Below are 15,471 nucleotides of genomic sequence, written 5' to 3' on the forward strand. Positions count from 1 at the left end.
CGCAAAGAAAACACCCGCCTTATAGACTGACATTCAGATTTAATATCTTTCACATCACCAATGACAAAAGTTATAAAATGAAAATAACTATCCATAGGTTGCTCAAATCAAAGGAGAAAGGGTCTCGCATGAAATCTCTATGTGTCTGAGCATTGTGATGTTCATTAATAGGTTCTTGAAGAACCGTAGCATTGAGAGTTGTTCTGTTTCTTGAATCCAAGTAGATTCCGCCATGGGGTTCACTATGCTCCTCATTTCCAACCCTTCCAAATGTTTCAATCCCAGCTATGTTACAATAATCTGTAAAATTAGCAAGAATTTGTTTCCGAATACAAGTCCTTGCTCGTGTGACTGTTTACGGGGCGAGCATTCTTTACATTGTCCATTACATCCACGTAGACATTCCCCAATTTCAACATGCATGTTCTCCATGAAAGAAAGCATGTCTAGTTGGTTTGCCTCCATGCGACCACTACTGTCATGGATACAATGGAGATGATGAGTCGACTCATCTCTTAACATATCTCCCCTTTGGCTGCCACTTCCACGAATCTCATCCCAAAGGACATCCAAGTACTCCGTGCAAGAAAACGATTTTTTCTCATTGCATTCACATGTATCCGCAATAGTTTGTAGACGTTTAGAGCTTGTTTGTCCAGATGGAGACCTTGACCGAGCAAGGTGTTTTTGCAGCTTGAACATTCATAAGCTCAGGCAGCATAGACAAAGCTACTTCTTCATTGGAAGAATCATCCACAGCCACTACATCTTTGGAGTGGTTGTTATCATTTTGAAGCTCTATTTGCTGAAATCCAAAATAAATATCTTAAAGCTCTACAATTATCTCTATGTATCTGTGCCAACATATACCTAACCCTAGTAACCTACATGTATACCACAACAAAAAAGAAGAACACAGTGATACATATAATTGTCTATGAGAGGTTTTTTTGCTTTTTTAAGAATGTGTACCAATTAAGAATATATTCTCCAAGACTACTACAATTTGTATATTCTATATATTATGAACAATCTCAAAGGTAGAAGTCCAAAAAATGAAAGGTTTCTAACATATCAATATTACACTAATATTTGCAATCAGATTATCAACAAAAAAATAATATAGAAAGAGATAAAAAGTATCTTGATGTACACAATCCTCTCTCTCTCTCTCTCTCTCTCTCTCTCTCTCTCTCTCTCTCTCTCTCTCTCTCTCTCTCTCTCTCTTTTTAACACAAAAATTGAGAGAGACAGTGACGGCATCAAAAGAACTAACTTTAAGTTGAAGAGAGAATTATACTCGAAAGCACCAAACTTTGATTCAATCATCCTTGTGCTTGCTTCTACACATTCACATACAAACACACATAAAATAACAAACATATGATCTCTCTATTTTTTCACCCTCTCCTAACTATATTTCACACCAAATAAAGCACAATAATAACTATTGGTATATCTCATGTGTGTGAGTATGTGAAAGAGAGGGAGAGAAAGAGACAGAAAATCAAACATACAAAAGGGGAGAGAGAGAGAGAGAGAGAGAGAGAGAGAGAGAGAGAGAGAGAGAGAGAGAGAGAAGACCAATCCATCAATAATCTTAAGTCTTATTACATTATCTTTACCAACTTTTTCAATGGAATACATTTCAATATTTCCCTAAAAATCAAGCGCTTTTCCTCGGCGCTCCTACATCTACTACCCACAATGTAAAAGCCATCTAATAATCCCAATGCCTCTTTGATTACAAGGAGCTTGAGGTTGTCATCTAGCCTATAAGGATCTAAGACTATATAAATATATCCAGGATCAATATCAGCCCACCCATCAAAGCCACCAAGAAGTTCTCATTTTGGGCTATAATGATATCCAAAAAATCCCAATTGTGGCATCTCCTCAAAGAAGATTGTATCCAACAATTTGTTATTGTCATAGGTCAACTTCAAGATATTTAATGGCATGTCTCTGCATGAAACATAATCAAGCTATATATTAATAACAATCATGATCTTTTTTATACTTAGAGATAGTAAGAAAGAATAAAAAATACTTATACAATCTACCACCAATGGTTACTAAACAATTACACAACCATATTTATTTTCGAAGGAGCTTATGCTTTGGGACACATTTGATAACCTCATCGAATACTTGTCGTGCTTGATCTCTATCACCATGGACATTATAGTCTATTTAATAACAATCAATCAAGCCCAGCCTTTCTTGAATAATCATGAGCATAATATTTTCATTTAATTTATATGAATCTAATCGTATAGTAATTTGAAAAACATTGTGCCAATTAACAGCATAAATTGGCCATGATCCATACCAACTTGGAACATGGAAATAACGACGCTCAAACTCACCAACCAAATTCACCCTTTCCTCAAAGGAAAGAGTGCTTCTCATGTGCTAAAAAAAAATGCAAGTCACCTCTTCCATCTATCAATCATACATAAAATTATATATGAGTATGTCGATGTGTGTCAAATATACTAATGCGAATACATTGTGTGTGTACATGGATGTTTGGACCTATACCTTTGGGTGCTTAACCTTTGTGTGTGTACATGTGTGTTTGAGAGTTTCTCTAACCAATCCACTCTCCCTAGGTGTAAGTGCACCTTGGATTCTTATAAACCTAGTATATAAAACATATGGCACAATACACTCTATAAAGATAATACACAAAAATCCTCCCAACCAACAAAAAAACTTAAGATGCGCATAAAAAATCCTACCTTTCTTTTACTCACACACACACACACACAACGCCACCAACCACACACACACACACACACACACTCTCTCTCACTCTCTCTCTCTCTCTCTCTCTCTCTCTCTTTCTCTCTCTCTCTCTCACACACACACACACATGCAGTTTCAAAATTCAAAAAAATTCATTTTTTATTTATAAAACACATAAAAATATATATGATTATTACACACACAAATATATAGATATTTATATAAACACACACACATAAGATAACTATAAATACATGAAATATATATATATATATAATTATTACACACACACACATATAAAAGATAAAAATAATTACATATATATATGTGTGTGTAAATATACATATATATGTATATGTATGTATATATACATACATACAAATGTACATAAATACATATTGATATATACATAAATATATATCAACACATAAATGAATTATACACACACATAAATTTTATATGTATATATAAACACAAACATAAATAAATCACACACACGCGTGCCACGTACACCCACACACATTTTTTCTATTCAAAATTCTTTCACCTTTAAAAAAAAGCACACATACACACACTATTCAAAATACTTTCAACATTTAGAAAAAAATTTCATCAACCTCACAAAAACTTAAGCCACGCCATAATAACTCTATCCCTCTCTCTCTCTCTCTCTCTCTCTCTCTCTGTCTCTGTCTCTCTCTCTCTCTCTCTCTCTCACACACACACACACACACATTTGCTATTCAAATAAATAAAACATTTTAAAAAACTCTCTCACACACACACACATGCTATTTTTAAATTAATTTAAAAAATTAAAAACTTTTAACATTTAAAAAAACACTCTCTCAACCACTCTAAGATTCCTCCCTAGCCTCTCAAAAATGTCTAGCATATTCCCCTGTAATCAATCCCCTCTTCAAAAATATAAGAGATCTTGTTTCTAACTGTTTTAACTTAGAGAGAGAAAATATTCTAGAGAGAGAATATTCAGATTTTTAATATTTTTGGATAGAAAATTATCTCATCTTATTAAAATAAGTTCCCCTGAAACAGAAATTCAAAAAGAACTTTCCAATGTGCAATTGGAACTAATTGGAAATGGGTATAAAGGACCTTAGCCTAAGGGTCTAAATTTTCAGAAATTTTTGGATTATGGTCCAATTAAGGTTCCTATGGGCCAATATCATCAATCCATGTGTAGGGAGGAGATAAATCCAATTTGTAAAAGAAGATACCCAAAAACGAGTAAATGCTCACATAAGATGAAGAGTTGAAAATGTACAAGGTTTATTAGTAAAAAAACTATGAGCAATATTAAAAATATGAGATATTTTGGGTATCCAAAAATGAGTAAATGCTCACATAAGATGAAGAGTTGAAAATGTACAAGGTTTATTAGTAAAAAACTATGAGCAATATTAAAAATATGAGATATTTTGGGTATAATGATTCCATTTTGACACATATGTAAGGAAGGGGAGTTCTTTAAAGGAGGTGCATATTTCACATGCTTGAATGAGTTTTAAACTCATAAAAATTGAGATATTTCATCTCTCCTCTCTCCTCATTCAAGTCTCTCCTCATCTCTCCTCATAAAAATTGAGATATTTCATCTCTCCTCATTCAAGTCTAGTTCCAAAAAGTTAGCTTAACTGACCTAAAAATGGTCAAATATTGACCAAACTGATTTAGAAAATTCTAGAATCAGTTTGTTTGGTTAGGAGCTCAATTTTTCCTATAAATAGAAGCCTCCCCCTTGTTGAAAAATAGATAGTGTTTATGCATTGTTACTCTACTCCACCTAAGCCAAGAACTGTGAATTCATTAATAATTCACTAGTTTTTGGAGCTTCCCTGTTTCTTCAATCCCCATTGGTGGCTCCATCAACATACTTAACCAATTGATTGGTTGGGGGCCTCTACCGTGAACAAAGAATCAAGCAATTTGTAAGTAAATAGTGAATATTGATCTTTTCTATAATTTCACAATGTTTCTCTCTTCTCAACCCCTCTCAAGCTTGAGAAGCTTAATTGGTATGGTTTTTAAATGCTATTGAAGTTAATTGAGGAATAGTAGTGAAGAGTTACATAATTTGATGAATGCTATTGAAGTTAATTGATTAATGATAGTAAAGAATTACATAAATTTTCATTTATGTTTAAATTCTAATGGTTTTTATGTAATTTCTCTCTCTCACTCAAGAAATGGTCATACTCATGACCCATTCTCAATCCAAATGAAGCTTTTCATAAAGCTTTTCCTTAATCCAAGATTAATCTATGCTTGGAGGTCAAATTAATGGCTTTTTTCTATGCTTTTAGTTTATGTATTTCATGAATATTGATGATTCAACCCATTATTGGGTTAATGATCCAATTAGGGATCATTCTAATCATTTCCTTAATGATAAGCTTTATCCTTCAAAATAAATTGAGATTTATCAGTCATAGTAGCGGAGCTATGCCAAAATTTTTATAAAAATTACACATAAAATAATTTTATTCAAAGCATGAAAAGAGAACTTCCTACCATATTCTAGGAATTATCATCCTAGATTAACTGAAAGAATTTTATTGTAATCATGGAAAATTTAATTTTTATGTTATGCATAATTGATGATTATTTTATTGTAAAAGTGTTACTTTTATCATATTTGGATTTCATGCATAGAGGTATGCATAAAAGAATTATTATTTTAATATAAAAGTGTTTCTTTTATCATATTTGAATTTCATGCATAGAGGTAAGCATAAAAATTGATTATTTTATTATAAAAGTGTGACTTTTATCATATTTGGATTTCATGCATAGAGGTATGCATAAAAATTTATTATTTTATTATAAAAGTGTGACTTTTATCATATTTGGATTTCATGCAGAGGTATGCATAAAAGTTGATTATTTTATTATAAAAGTGTTACTTTTATCATATTTGGATTTCATGCATAGAGGTATGCATAAAAGTTGATTATTTTATTATAAAAGTGTTACTTTTATCATATTTGAATTTCATGCATAGAGGTATGCATAAAAGTTGATTATTTTATTGTAAAAGTGTTACTTTTATCATATTGGATTTCATGCATAGAGGTATGAATAAAAGATATTCTTTTCATACTAAAAGTGTGATTTTCATCATAAATGGATTTTATGCATAACTTAGATGCATAAGAGAAATTCTTTTATTCTAAAAGTGTAATTCCAGCCAAATTGAATTTATGCATAAGAAGATGCATAAAAGATTGATTTTAAATTTAAAAGTGTCATTCTCATCTAAATTGAATTTATGCATAAGAAAATGCATAAAAGATTGAAATTTAATTCAAAAGTGTCATTTTCATTTAAAATGAATTTATGCATAGGAAGATGCATAAAAGATTGATTTTTACTTCGAAAGTATTAATCTCCTTAAATAGAATTTATGCATAAATAAATGTGTAAAGATATCTTGAATCAAATATAAGAATTCTCTTGTATTCTATAAATAGATATGAGATGTAATAGGATGTGATAAGAGGTGCATAAGATGTGATAAGAGGTGATAAGATGCTTATGAAATAAGCTAGGAGGTGATAAGATGAATTAAGATGTGATAAGATGTGTATGGGATGAGGTAAGAAATGGTGATAGGATAAGATGTATATGGGTTGTGATAGGGTGAGAATGGATGTGATGTAAAAGATTAGATGTGAAGGCATATGGGACTATATGAATGGGAATGTGGAAATGTATGTATGTATGTGGATGTGTGGATGTGGAGATGGGAGTGTGGATGTATGAATGTGAAAATGGATGTATGCATGAAGATGTATATGCATAGATGTGAATGTGGATGTAGATGTGAATGGGAATGTGGATGTGGATGTGGATGTATAGATGTGAATGGGAATGTGGATGTGGATGTATGTGAATGTGGATGTATAGATGTGAATGTGGAATGTGGATGTGGATGTATGTATGTATGTGGATGTAGATGTGGATGTATAGATGTGAATGGGAACGTGGATGTAGATGTATGTGAATGTGGATGTAGATGTGAATGTGGAATGTGGATGTGGATGTATGTATGTATGTGGATGTATAGATGTGAATGGGAATGTGGATATGGATGTATGTATGTATGTGGATGTGGATGTATGAATGAGGACGTGATAGTGGATGTATGAATGAGGACGTGATAGTGGATATATGCATGTGGATGTGGATGTATGGATGTGTATGTATGGATGTGTATGTATGGATATATGCATGTGGATGTGGATGTATGGATGTGGATATGGATGTGTATGTATGAATGTGGATATGGGATGTGGATGTATAAATGAGGATGTGAAAATGGAGGTAAGCATGTAAATGTGGATGTATGGATGTGAATGTGGATGTGGATGTGGATGTATGGATGTGTATGTATGAATGTTGATATGGGATGTGGATGTAAAAATGGATGTATGCATGTAGATGTGGATGTATGGATGTGTGGATGTGAATGTGAATGTGTATATGAATTAATGTGTCGTCGATATGAGGAAATGGATGAGAATGAGTACACATTGAATGGAATGTGGGTTAAGTAATGTGGACTAAGGAGGGATAATATGGAAAGACGAGAGTTCGATTTAGAAACTGTATTTTGTGACTGTTTGTAAATGACTGTTTTATGTCAAGAATGCTGGGGAAGCATTTTGACCGTCTTGTGGATTAAGGTCATGAAGACCTAACTGTTAAAGTTGCAACTGCTGACGGAGAGTCAATGGAGGACGTCTCGCGTAGCAAGGTCGACCGAGGTCTTGACCAGCCCTCGGGGGGGGTCACTCGTATAAATATGTAAGTATCACGTGGGTTCAACAGAAGGACATTTTAAATATTTAAAACTTACAAAAATATATTTACAGAGGGGATTTATTTATTGTATTTTAAAAAAAATTTACAGATTTGAATAGGAAAGGATACATTATATTCACTAAAAAATTCACAGATAAGGGACTTTTTAAATAGGCCTTGAATGCACGTGATATATAGGATTTACATATAGTGACCCCCCCGAGGACCAGCCTCGGTTCGATTTAAATGGTGAGCTTCCGGTACGGTGGATTAGGAACCAAGGAAGCGGCCTATGAGTGAAGCGCTAGGTCACCTGCGAAGGATCCTAGAGAGTGCTGACCATACGGTGCTTGGGCTCTGGGTTGCCGAAGATACCCACACGTGCGTCGTGGAAGATATTGGAATAAAGAATAAGAATTGTTTTTTGAAACCGGGCATGGATCTGGTTGATTGACCTTGCTGGTTCTCAACGGATGAGTCCATGGCTCTTTTATATGGATCTGTGGGTTGATCTTGCTGATCTTCCACGGAGATTCCATTCTGTTATATGAATATATTGCCGGTTACTATGAGCTAGGAACTATGGAAAAGGCCCTTGAGTGAACAGGTGGTGAGCGTTCTGGTTGCCAATGATGCCATAAGTATACCGATAAATGAATGACTGGAAATATGGATTTAACCAGAGACTATGAGGAATGTCATCAGTGACATAATGGTTTCATTAAAGGATTGTTTTAAAGTTGAAAAAGGCAATTTCATATTGGGTGTGTAAGTGGTGTGACTAGTTTTATGTTTGCATGAACTTCCGGCTAGGGGGCCTTGGAACTGTTTTCCTTGGTACCCGGGACAAAACCTAACCAAATTCTTAATTGGATCCCATCACTACAGTGGTTGGGCGGTTGGCTAACCCATGGGACTGGATGGGGTTAGGCTGGACTGATGGATTCGTAAATCGAGACTCAATTTCTGTTTACGATAGATAAAGTAAATCCCGGATAGTATTTGTTCTATGGATAGGAATCAACGGCTGTGCCTCTTAATGGGGAAAAAAGCGTTGATCCCAATGATCCAAGTGCAAGTTTCTTCCTTGATCTGACCGAGTATCTTTATAGGTGCAGTCGGACGGATCAGCTTGATCAGTAATGGTCTTGACTACGTTAGAGTAAAGAGTTATCCTGGTGGAATCGCTCGTACTTTCCGGGTGAAGGAAGTTTTTCTGGGTTTGGTTTTGGAAAAATCGACGGATTAGTCTCTTGTCCGGATATCCGTGGGCGAGGCCCCAAGTGTGGGACCCCTGTCCCGCGTGAGAAGTGCTACTTCAGCTGCTAGTACCCCGAATCCGTTGCTCGGTGGGAACAGGGATCTTACACCCGCACACACCCACACACCTACCCACACACACACACACACATGCACGCACCCACACACACACACGTGCACGTACGCACACACACACACACACACTATTCAAATAAATAAACATTTTAAAAACTCTTTGTTGTTGAAGATCTCACCAGAAAACTAAAAGATAATGGTGGTATTGTTGATTTGGAGGAGGTCTGCGCGCATTGATCTAGGATGAAGGGGACAGAGGCTTTACAGCCTTAGGATGCATCATGCTCATCTATTAAGGTGAATCCAACTAGACATATACAGTACCGGTGAGCCAGATCCGTCGTTGAGACCGAGTCGGGGGAGCACATGCCAAGGGTCCACACACCATCAGGACACCGCATGCACCCCAGGTCATCTGTGGAGTAGCCATTTCTACTAAGGCTATCTAGTGTGCCGAAGGGCTCGAAAACCACATCAAGCTAGACATTATAGATCTGCCGATGAAGGCAAATCATAATCTCCAAACAATGAGAGGTCGAAAGTATTAAGGACTGCATGCACAGATTTTGCAATATGGCTACTCTTGTCAGTAGTGGTTTTGGGCAAAGGGATTAACCAAAATGAGGAGTTAGTTGCCCCTGCAAGACCTAGGATAGAGAATACAAGGCCCCATGTTTCCATGGCTAAAGAGTAGAGGGAATTGTTGCTGCTGAGATGACTCATGCCGCCCAAATTCAAGTTTTGCGACGCGAGAGCACCAAGGTGTCGATGGGATGTGAAGAAGAAGAGTGGCAAATAAATGAAATGAGGGGCGCTTGGGGATGAAATGAGGCCATTGTTGCTCAGCTTTGAAAAGCTACAAATTTAGCCATTTATTTTGAAGTAAAGGATGACGAGCAGTGAAAATTCAGTTGAGACATCGTAAGTAAAGATCCATAATACAAGTAATACCCACAAAATCAATGATTTTTTTTCTTTTTACGGTTGGATTAACTTAACAAAAAGCTTGACTCCCGAGTCTCCACAAAGTTCTCCAACACTAAGAAAAAAACTGTTGGATTGAGTGAACCAAAAACTTGACTCCCGAGTCTCCACAAAGTCCTCTAAAACTAAGAAAAAACCCACCTCCATAGGTGTACCTTTACAAACTCCTCCAAGACTAAGAAAACACCCATCTACTAGTTGTACCTTCTCTTCTCTATATTATCTTAAGGAAGAGTTTCACAAAGCTGCCACGTGGTAAGAATTTGGAGGTTTGGGAAAGGGAGGAGGAGGTTTGGGTAGAATTTGAATTTGGAGTCTCAAAAGACGTACGAAGCACGGGTTGCCCATCTCTATTCTCTATATTATCTAAAGGAATAGTTTCACAAAGCTGCCACGTGGCAAGAATTTGGAGGTTCGGGAAGGGGAAGAGGAAGTTTGGGTAGAATTTGAATTTGGAGTCTCAAAAGACGTGCGAAGCACGGGTTGCCCACTAGTCTATATCTATATTTATATATATATCACTTTTAACCTACCATGTGGCAAGCAAAAAAGACCTGCACTTGGCAAGAGGAGGAGAGATCTTTCACATAAAGGAGAAAGGTGAATTTTTTTAATTTTTATACATACTTTTTACACATGCCTAAATAAATTGGGACTCACAATTAGTTGTCACAACATCAAGTCATTTGCTCATTGAATGAGTATATATATATATATGTATATATGTATGTATGTATGTATGCATGTATATGTATGTGTATGTGTGTATAGGAGAGTTTCACATTTTTGAACTTTTTAAAAGAAACGGTTCTTTTCCACAAGCCTAGATGCATTGGGGCTCACAATTAGTTGTCACCATCAATCATTGAACGAGTTTCTTTTATATATAAACACACACACACACACACAAATAATATTATATTATGTGCACGTGTGTGGAGGAGAGAACACACACATGCACGCACACACACACACACATACATATATATATTTATTTATAGGTATGTATATATGTATATTTAAATAGATCTATATGTATATATGTATATTTAAATAGATCTATATGTATGCCAACATAAACACGTGCATGTGCATGCACACAACGCACCACACACACATAAATATGCCTTCGAATGTTTCTATGTCCACGACCAGATCATTTGCCAGCCGGATTACTTGATACTGCACTATTGAAATATCGGCTCCTCTTAATCATGAGAATATTAGATAAGAGGATTCTAGTTAGCAAAGGCACCCAAGAATGGACAATCGGATAGCGGATCCTTTGACACCGGTTCGGTTGTGACTACCTGTCTCCAAGAAGATGGATTCTCGAGCGCTGACTTTGTCCAGATGGAGTTTCAGTTCGATTGTGACTACCCTTCTCCAAGAAAATGGGTCCTCCAGTGCTGACTTTTCCTGGGCCCAAATGGAGTTTTGCTGATCAACAAGGTTACTAACACCCGTTTGGATTCCACCTCCCACGTTATCACGACAAGTGTCTGTTGGTTGTATTTCTATCATCGTTAGTCTACTTTGATTAGCTCTCAGCAACGTAACTGATCTCGTCAGATGCGTCCGTCAAGACCCTTGCGGTCAACCCTATTGTTTGATGGTCAACACACACGGCGGCCCAGCTTGCGTGTTGGCTTCCATTAGGCAGCCAACACACTATGCATCTAGTACATTTTCTATTAAGAACAATGCTGCACCATCATACTAGAGAATAACACCATCAAATCTGATAGGAGATTGGAATCTTCACTAGTTTGCACAGAGATCAACATATGGGTAATAGAGTCTAGAACTCTAAGATCGCAATCTCTGAATGTTTAAGGTAAAACTGCCATTAACATATTGAGAGACAGAGAGAGATTCATTTATTCCATTCATTGGTTGTACGTATCGAATACAAAGATAAATGGTGGTTATAAATCCTATGCAAGTGAACTACATGAAGGGATTAAGCCATGAGAAACCAAAAGGCACATGACCCTCCAACTACCCTACTACATACATACATATACATATACATAACTCTCGTGAGAGTACATCTTTGTGCCTTACAAATTTCTCTTGTGTTTTAGTTAAGCGAAAATTGTATACTTATTATTTAGGAATAAATATATAACTATATTTGTTTTTTAATAAATAGACATCTAACTATACTCCACCCTTTTATTTGCACTCATGAAAGTACCTCTTTGTGCTTCATAGATTTCTCTTATGTTTCACTTAAGCAATTTTCTATACTTAGTTTTTGGATAATTATCACACTATGCTTTATTCTTTAATTTTCTCTCGTGAAAGTAAGTCTTTGTCTTATGGATTCTCTTCTATTTCACTTAAGCCAAAATTTAGTTATTTTTTGGGATAATTATTTAACTACACACAATCCTTTAGTTTACACTCTTGAAAGTACGTCTTTGTTCTTTATGGATTTCTCTTGTGTTCCACTTAAGAAAAATTTTGTATACTTATTTTTTTGGGATAATTATCCAACTATACACGATCCTTTAATTTTCACTCACAAAAGTACATCTTTGTGCATTATGGATTTTTCTTGTGTTTCACTTTAAAAAAAATTTGTTTACTCATTTTTTTTAATTACTAAGAAATACTTTAAATCTCTATCTCTCTCTCAAAGTTAACATGCATGTCTTTAGATATCTACATAATAGTACAATATTCTCTAGTATATATAGAAATAATTAGAATAATAACACTTAGTAAAATAAAAAAAACTAGATTTTCACTGTATTTGTCTTAATAATCATTATTGTATAGTGGTTTTTTACACAATCATTTGTTATATAGAAATAATGTACTATATGTACTAATATTTTACTATATACATTACTATGCAATAATTTATTGATTAGTGATTACTATATAGCAATAATTTATTGGTTATTAGTGATTACTATATAGCAATATTTTACTATATAGATTGCTATTTAGGAAAAGTTACCTAAATCAATTACTATATAGTGAATACTTTCATGACTTTTATTATATAGAAACTTTTTACTACATAGTTTACTACATAGTGATTTATTGCTAGTTTATTTCCTATATAGCAAGTGTTTTCCTAGAATGAAGAATCACAAAGTGTTCCACTTTTACCAGATCCATAATTTTACTAGATATGTTCATTTTTTCTAGTAAACTATCTAGCAAAATGTTTTTTTTGGCTATATAGGAATGTGTATAACATCGGACTAGTAAAGTTTGTGGGCATTCCTAGACAAACACAAAGGTAGAAATCAAAGATGCTCTGATTGATGCGTCGATTGGTGCACATCCCCAAAACAAAAAACCTTTCCAGCCATTAGAAAACAAGCAAGAACGTGAATGGGAAAAAATAGCCATTGTTGGGGGTTGAGACTCTAGAATTGTTAATGAAAATGGAAACCAAGGAGAGGTTAAAGTTTGCAACTAGTGGTATTCATTGTTGGGCCAAACAAGTCATAGCGAGATGCACAGTTAGAAGAGTAGCAAGAAACGAAATGAGGGGTGCTTGGAGATGAAATGAGGCCATTGCTGCTCACTATCTCCTAGTAAAGATGCTAGAGAGAAGCTAAGCATTGAAAAGTTATATTAAAACGTTTTTTTTAAACAAAGTGCATTTTACCTCAAATTTACCCATTTATTTTGAAGTAAAGGATGAGCAAGAAAAATTCAGTGGAGAGGAGACCCCTTTGAAGTTTTCCACCCATATAAATCGAAGCTTGAAAGGGGTTGTGTGAGGAGCATCTCTAACCCATTAGAAACTTGAAAAATGTCAACAAAACTATAGCTCCACCATGTGAGGAGCATCTCTAACCCATTAGAGACTTGAAAAATGTCAACAAAACTACACTTCCACCTACAATACTTTTGCCTCTCCATAAGTAAAGATCCAATAGCGTACGTAAGAAGATCCAATAGCGTACGTAAGAAGATCCAAAAGCTTGACTCTCGACTCCTCACACAAAAGCCTCCACAAAACTATTGTTTCACCTATAGTTCTGTTGGATTGACTAAACCAAAAGCTTGACTCCCGAGTCTCCACAAAGTCCTCCAAGACTAAGAAAACACCCACCTCCATAGGTGGGTTTTGGCAACAAAGTCTTCCAAGACTAAGAAAAAATCCACCTCCACTAGTGTACCTTTGCATCAAAGAGGAAATATCGGTATTAAACTCAAATATTTACTCTAAGGGCAATTGGAATTGGTTGTTTGGTGTTCTTTTTTTTTCACACACTCCAAGGATGGGTGGGGGATAGGCCCACCACCATTGGTGTCTAGTCACGGTAAAGTTCAGCTATGTCACCAGTGAAGCCATTTATTTCTTCTTTTTCTTTGAAAAGTTGGAAAATTATATTAAAAGGTAAAAAATTTACAAGGCGTTTTTACCTTGAATTTAGTCATTTATTTCAAAATAAAGGATGGGCAACGAAATTTAGCGGCACCTTTGATCAAATTTTCTTTTTATCTTTTCTTGTCTTTTCTTTGGACAATATTACCTTTTCATTTTCCACCCATATAAATCGAAGCTCAAAATGGATTTTGTGAGGGGCATCTCTAGCCCATTAGTAACCTAGAAATATCAACAAAACTACACTTTCCCATGTATTACTTATGCCCCATCACAAGTGCATGCTCATCATTAAAGATCCATAGAGTATTATTGAAAAGGGAAGCCAAGGGGATGTGAAAGCCTGTAGCTAGTGGTATTCGCTGCTGTGCCTGGGTCAAACAAGTTATGGTGAGATGCAAAGTCAAAAGAGTGGCAAGAAATGAAATGAGGGGCACTTGGGGATGAAATGAGGCCATTTCTTTGAAAAGCTACGAATTTAGCCATTTATTTCGAAGTAAAGGATGAGCGAGCAACAAAAATTCAGTTGAGACACCATAAGTAAAGATCCATAATACAAGCAATACCCACAAAATCAATAATTTTGTTTTCTTTTAATGGTTGTATTGACTTAACAAAAAGCTTGACTTCGGAGTCCCCACAAAGTTCTCCACGACTAAAACAAACTATTGGATTGAGTGAACCAAAATCTTGACTCCCGAGTCTCCACAAAGTCCTCTAAGACTAAGAAAAAACCTACCTCCACAGGTATACCTTTACAAACTCCTCCAAGACTAAGAAAAAACCCACCTACCAGCTGTACCTTCTATATATATATTACTTGTAACCTACCATGTGGCAAGTAAAGGAGACCTCCACTTGGCAAGAGGAGGAGAGATCTTTCACATAAAGGAGAAAGGATATTTTTTTTAATTTTTATACATATTTTTACACATGCCTAAATGAATTGGGGCTCACAATTAGTTGTCACCCATCAAGTCATTTGCTCATTGAATGAGTATGTATGTATGTATGAATGTATATGTATATGCATGTGTATATAGGAGAGTTTCACATTTTTGAACTTTTTAAAAGGAACGGTTCTTTTCCACAAGCCTAAATGCATTGGGGCTCACAATTAGTTATCACCATCAATCATTGAATCAGTTTCTTATATATATAAACACACACACACACACACAAATAATATTATATTATGTTCACGTGTGTGGAAGAGA

This window comes from Cibotium barometz, chromosome 41 (assembly GCF_041138505.1).
Source record: "Cibotium barometz isolate CiBa-2024 chromosome 41, ASM4113850v1, whole genome shotgun sequence".
Lineage (NCBI taxonomy): Eukaryota > Viridiplantae > Streptophyta > Polypodiopsida > Cyatheales > Cibotiaceae > Cibotium > Cibotium barometz.